General features: G+C 39.2%; 1 pseudogene; it reads left to right on the top strand.

Annotated features, from left to right (window-relative positions):
• Window positions 1–2156: 2156 nt before the first annotated feature.
• On the top strand, window positions 2157–2228 carry LOC121988132 (annotated as a pseudogene).
• Window positions 2229–6918: the final 4690 nt, after the last annotated feature.

Raw genomic sequence — 6918 nt, 5'->3', positions numbered from 1 at the left:
GCACTACCGAGCAATCTCTCTTCTCGGGAGACCTCACACGTCCGTGTCTTGTAGACACGGCCCTAGCATCCCCTTTTCTGCAGGATATACCTAGCCGTGTATGACACACGGCCAAGCTCTGTTTTACTACCAAAAGGTAATATCACTCTTTCCTTGCTTCTCCAACACTTCCATACCCATGAAGAAGTCATGGCCAAGTCATGGAAGCATAATTTCAACCTGAAAACAAGGCAAAAACAAATTTACAAGTATTAATGAAGAATGAAAACTGAACTAAAAACACTAAAAGAACCCTTGGGTTGTCTCCCAAGAAGCGCTTGTTTAGGGTCTTTAGCTCGACCAATATGATCATTCCTCTCTTTTTCTTGCCCGTGGAGGGCAGATGCATTTCTCATTTTTGTTGGGAGGCCTTCTCCCAACATCTTCCACCAAAGTGTACTCCTCATTTGGTGGCCTCCCATGAGGATGGAAATTCCATTCCTCAAGTTTGTAAATGTTTGCCCTGCTACAAACATTTAAAAGAGAATTTACATGGTTTGAGGTATTAGATAAATCATATTCCAACCTTTCCTTACCAATTACCAAAGAAAGTTTATGATTTTTAACGTCAATAATAGCCCCAGCTGTAGCATGGAATGGTCTACCCAACATGATAGGAATTTTTGGATCCTCTTCCATGTCAAGTATTACAAAATCCATGGGAATTATACTCCCACCTACCTCTACTGGCACGTCTTCAATGATACCCATGGGATACCTGCAGGAATAGTCAGCTAGTTGCAGTGCCATAGTAGTAAGTTTAAAGTTTTTTGAGACCTAATTTATTACAAATAGAATAAGGAAGGAGGCTAACACTTTCCCCTAAATCACAAAAAGTTTTCTCAATAAATTCAGTTCCTATGTTACAAGGAATATAAAAGCTTCCTGGATCCTTTAGCTTTGGGGAAATATTCCTTTCAAAAAGAGCACTACATTCCTCCGTAAGTGCTACGGTCTCTATGTCTCATCTTCTTCTCTTATTTGACATGATGTCCTTCAAGAATTTGGCAAACTTGGGCATTTGTAAGATTGCATCAATGAGAGGAACTTCAACACATATCTCTTTGACTTTCTCTAAGAATTTGCCAAAATCTTCATCCTTCTTAAGTTTAATAAGTCTTTGAGGAAAAGGGACTACTTGACTTTATGAGCAAAGTGAAAGAGTCTTTTCAACCTTAGCGGTACTCTCCTCTTCTTCTCGAACCTGAATATGTTCTTGTGTTGAAGGAGAGAACTCTTCTTCAGAGTTCATCCCTTTTTGAGCAGTCACTTGGGGATCTCCCAAGGTTCGTCCACTCCTAAGTTCAATTCGATTGCAGTGCTCTATAGGATTAACATCAGGTTTTTCAGGAAGTTGACCTGGTGCTCTGGAAGATGAAGAAGCTTACTGGGCAATTTGACTATCCTGAATCTTTTGATATTTTTCAGAATTATCCATTCTCTGAGGAAGCTTCAAAATATCTTGCTTCATTTCATTCTGATTTGAGATAATTTCTTCAAATATCTTTTCAATTTTAGACATAGGAAAACCCTGAAAAGATTGTTGTTGTTGTTAGTTTTGCTGCCCAGACTGAAAATTAGGTCTTGCCCCCATAGATGGTCCTTGCTCTTGATTATTTCTATAAGAAAAAGTAGGATGACTTTTCCACCCGGGGCTGTATGTATTTGAGTACGGGTTGTTCTGTCTCTGATTAAGACCCATGATTGCATCATATTGTTCCAATTGATTGATTTGTGTAGAGATAGCTCCCAAAGGACATGAGTCACTAGAGTGATCAGTACTCCCACATACTTCACAAGTAGATAAAATGACATTGACCGTATTTGAATTAACTCTCATACTTTCTAATCTCTTTGTAAGAGCGTCCAGTTTTGCAGCCATTAAAGTAACTGCATCAACATCAAACTTTCTTGTTGCTTTTGTTTGGTTTACACAAGAATAGCCATCACTTCTCTCATTTGCCCATTGATGATGATTTTGTGCTACACTTTCAATTATTTCCTCAACTTCATCTAGGCTTTTATTCATGAGTGCCCCTCCAACAGTTGAATCTAAGGACACCTTAGTATGATAATTAATGTCATTATAGAATGTGTGCAACACTAACCACTTCTTTAAGCCATGATGTGGGCATTGTTTGAGCATATTATTATATCTATCCCAAGCTTCAAATAAAGATTCTGAGTCTGCTTGTTTCAAATTTGCAATAAGATTCCTCATATGAGCCGTTTTTGTTGGGATTTTCGAGCTGCAAAAACCGCTTTTTGCGTTGCGGAAACCTCGAAATCCCATACCACCGGATCCGTGCGAAGTTATAAAAAAAAAATTTTTCGTGTAACATGTTTTCTAAACCTAGATCTACTCTAGATCTACATGGTAGAGAGATTACCCTTGATGCGAAGCCCTTCGCTTATCCCACTCATCCAAGTTTGTCGGATCTCGAGAGTGTTCAAGTGGGCACTCCTCTATACGTATCCACACGAACGATTAGGTGGAGAAAAATCAAAAAAAAGGTGTGCTAGCGCCTTTGAAGGTTCGGCCAAGGTGGAGGAGAGGGAGAAGAAGATGAGAGGAGGAAGAAGAAGGAGGTTACAAAACCAAAATGAAACTCACACAAGAGTTAAGTGGGCGACCACTTCACAAAGCTTTTAAACCTCCATGGGATATCAAGAGTCAAGGCTCTTGATCTCCCTAATGAGGTGGCACACACATGTGCTAGCTTTGATGATGTGGCACATCATCATTAGTCCACTTAATGCCAACTCAAAAATGAGGTGGCAATGGTCATGTCAAACTTGACCTTTCATCTTCCTCTCAAGTCAAGTCAAACTTGACCACTTCTCTCCCATGGTTGATCAAATCTAACCATTGGTTCAAGTCAATTTTAATTAAATGAATCTCTTTTCATTGAATTAAATTGGCTCAATGAGTCTAAGTCCAAATTAGACTCATTTAACACATGAACCAAATTGAGTCCAACTCAATTAGTTTACTTTGGATTACTCTTAATCCATTTTGGTTCATCATATGAACCTAATCCTCTTGGTTCATCAAATGAACCTAATCTCCATCTAATTGCCCTTTGTGTGTGACCCTATAGGTTCTTGTAACATTGGCAATGCTCCTAAACCCATTAGAAGCATAAGTAATGAGCGGTATCTAGCAACACATCATTACTACCCAAGTTACAAGAATGTTGAGATCCAACATCACCTTGTGACTACTAATTGTGACTCTTCACAATATGTGAAAATGTCCTTCTATCCTAGACATCTAGATTGATTAATATGAGGCATAGACCGTGTCATCCTCTAATCAATCTAAATCTTGAACTCCAAGTAGACTCACTCTAATCAAATGAGCTCAATATCTCATATTGACTCACTTGGCCATGGCCATGCACTTAGTGGTCTCACTCTATCAAGAATAACGATGTCACTCCCGTTATATAGGAGGAATAGATCCCATCTACATCACTCACATCCCTCCGTATAATTTTTTACATACCCAGTAATCGCCTTTATAGTCCACCCAGTTACGGGTGACGTTTGACGAAGCCAAAGTATGCAACTCATTATGTAGGGAACCATGGTGACTTCAGGCCCAAGGACTAATAGTCATACTAATAGCCACATGAGAAAGTATATGACACTCATATAACGATCCATGATACTTTCTCATGGCGGGTCATTTAGTACACATTCTTCAATACATACCCATGTGTCAACTTGATATCTCTATATCCATGACTTGTGAGATCAAGTCATCGAGTTGACCTACATGCTAGTCTCGTCGCATTAACATTGTCCTTGAATGTTAATACTTGACTAGGAATGATTAAGAGTAGTGTTCCATATATCATCTCACTATCGATTCAACTAATCGATTGATATAGGTAAGAACCTTCTAATCAAGGACGCTATTATACTTAGTTATTTGGCACCAATACAAGTAAGTATAATAACCATAAACAAATGCCTTTATATATACATAGGAATATGATGCAATGAGTCCATACAACAATCATCTTATGATTGGCTCTAGGTCTCTAATTAACAGTTTTACTAGGTGGATAGAATTTGTCCAAAAATTATTGCTCGCACTATTCCCATGTAGTGATGCTATTTGGAGCTAAAGAGTTTAACCATTGCTTAGCTCTGTCTCTTAAAAAAAATCCAAATAATAATAATCGTACTACTTCAGAAGGAACACCATTCATTTTTATTGTACCGCATATCTCATAGAAGACCTCCAAGTGTTGATTTGGGTCCTCATGCGGTCCTCCACCAAACTGATTCTGCTGCACCATAGAAATAATAACTGGTTTGATCTCAAAATTATTTGCTTTAACAGAAGGTCTTGAAATGCTAGATCGAAACCCTCTAGCATAAGGTGTTGCATAATCCTTTAATGGTCTATTTGCCATGCTAGACTGTTCTTGTTCTTCTTGATGTCTTTGTGAAGTTCGTCTTCTATGAAATTTTCTGTCTATTTCGGGGTCTAGAGGAAGAAGTTCTCTAGCAAAGTTAGATCTTCACATACACAAGAACAAGATTGCAAGATATTTTTGTTCAAAAGAAAAGAAGAAAGAAAGAGAAAAGTTAGATCAAAAGAAAAACAGAGAAAAACTAGATTAGAATGCTAGAAATCAAGAATCCAAAGTTAGAATTAGAATTAGAATTGTAACAAAATTAATTGTTAAGAACTAGAAAGAAATGCAAATGATGAAAAAAGAATTCTAAAGATTAATTACAACAATGCTAACAAAAAGAAAAGTTATGTTTAGTCTAACTCAATTGATAATCTCTAATGTTATAGCGCAGTCCCCGGCAATGACGCCAAAAACTTATTAACGATTCGCAAGTGTACGGATACGTCGTTAGTAATAAAGAAAGATATCGTATCCACAGAGACTAGATATAACCACTAAAGATATCTCAACTCGAATTAACTAAACAACAAATCAATTGATTTATAACAACTAAGTGCAACTATAGAAAGTAAAATATAGAATTAAAAGCATAGAAACAAGAACAAGGGCTATGATAAAAGGATGTTCTAGGAGTTTTGATTCCTTTGTAATATTATTCAATGTAAATGATCTACCAAATCTTATTCCTCAATTGTCCTTCATTTGTAGAAGATTGTCGATTCTCTCTTGCAATAGACAACCGACCTAGGACCAAAATCTATATCTAATGTGATTAATTAGGAATGATTCCTATGATGTCCTTACACGGGCTTGCCTGTCACGTGCGTCCCTCGGATAATCAACATAGAAATTCACTACCTCTCAACCATATCAAGATATAAAAGATTAATGCATACAATCTATCCTATCCCCTTGAATGCCCTTATTTCCCCTTCAAGATTTACCCCTCAATCGTCCTTACACGGCCTTGTCTATCACGTACGCCCCTCGGATAATCGAATGAGGGATTACCTCTACAAGATCCACAAGACACTCAAACATCCAATCCAGTACAGTAATTAAGTCCAATCACATCAATCCACACAAGATCAAATAGATACAAACAAGTCAACATCATAGAAATAGGAAATTGGCAAATCCACAAGAGTTTACATCAAATCACATTACAAATACTCCCTCCATCCTAGAACAAAGAGATCTAATCCATAGAACAGGAAAAGAAACCCAAAGACAAGAAGATTACAAGCATCTTGATCTCAAAATCCAAGAAGAGAAAGGGAAGAAAAATTTATCTACGATGAATAACGGTCTTCGGATCCAATCCTCGTTCCCGGAGTCGATTCATTGAAGATCTGCCCTTAGATTGTCAGAAAATCCCTCCAAGAAGGTGAGGAATCTCCCAAATCTCGTCCTCTCCCAAGAGGAAGAACTCCCCTTTCAAATGGTGAAAGAAACCCTTATATAGAGCGGAAATTTTGGGCGCCACATGACCCCGAGACAAGGTTGTGTGTGAGACACGACCTAGGTCATTCTCTTTGCTGCCCCTCTCACACGACCGTGACATGCTCTGCCACTGCCGTCCTTGCACGACCATGTAGATCTACACGACCTGTGTTGCCTCCAGCTCTGGAACTCATGCACGGTCGTGTCTGGGACACGACCAAGGCTAGTTTAGCTTCTAGAAAAATTGCACGTCCGTGTAGATGTACACAACCGTGTATTGCTTTGGCTCTAGAATGCTTCAAAGTTGGCACGGCAGTGTGATGCACACACGGCCGTGACCTCTTCCTTTTCTGTAGAGGCTACATGGGTGGTCATCACCACACGACCTGGACATTGCCCTGCTTTGCCAATGCTGCATGGGTGAGGATCACCACATGACCTAGGTCACTCTCCCAGACATGGCCGCATGGCACTCCAAGACGGTGTCTTCCTCCTTTAGTTAACTCGCAAATTTAGCCTCGATCATAAATTCTTCTCCAAATACGACTCCTACGTATAGAATGTTGGGTTTTTCGGGCCGCAAAAACCGCTTTTCGCGTCGCGAAAACCCCGAATCACCCAAAGTCGTAGATCCGTGCAAAGAAAATTTCCGGAAAAACACGAGTACGAGTTTTAATACTTTGATCTACAGTAGATCTACAAGGAAAACATTTTACCTTCGATACGTGCCCTCGCAAATCCCGCTCGTCCAACGGTACCCCGGATCTCGAGAGTGTCAACGTAGACACTCCTCTAATGATATCCACACGAACAAGGAGTGTCTCTCACACTCAAAGGATGGAGAAGAGAGCCCCAAGTGTGCTAGCACTTTCTAGAGCTCTCGAATGGGATTGGAAAGAAAGAAAAGAAGAAGGTACAAAAAGAAATCTTATACACTCACTAGTAGTATCCTTCCTTTGTGACCTTCACTCTTCCTTTGCTCTTGGATTCACTCAACCACCTT

Source organism: Zingiber officinale, chromosome 5B, assembly GCF_018446385.1.
Source record: "Zingiber officinale cultivar Zhangliang chromosome 5B, Zo_v1.1, whole genome shotgun sequence".
NCBI classification, from domain to species: Eukaryota; Viridiplantae; Streptophyta; class Magnoliopsida; order Zingiberales; family Zingiberaceae; genus Zingiber; species Zingiber officinale.
The sequence above is the reverse complement of the archived record's forward strand: the minus strand, read 5'-3'. Positions and strand labels throughout refer to the sequence as shown.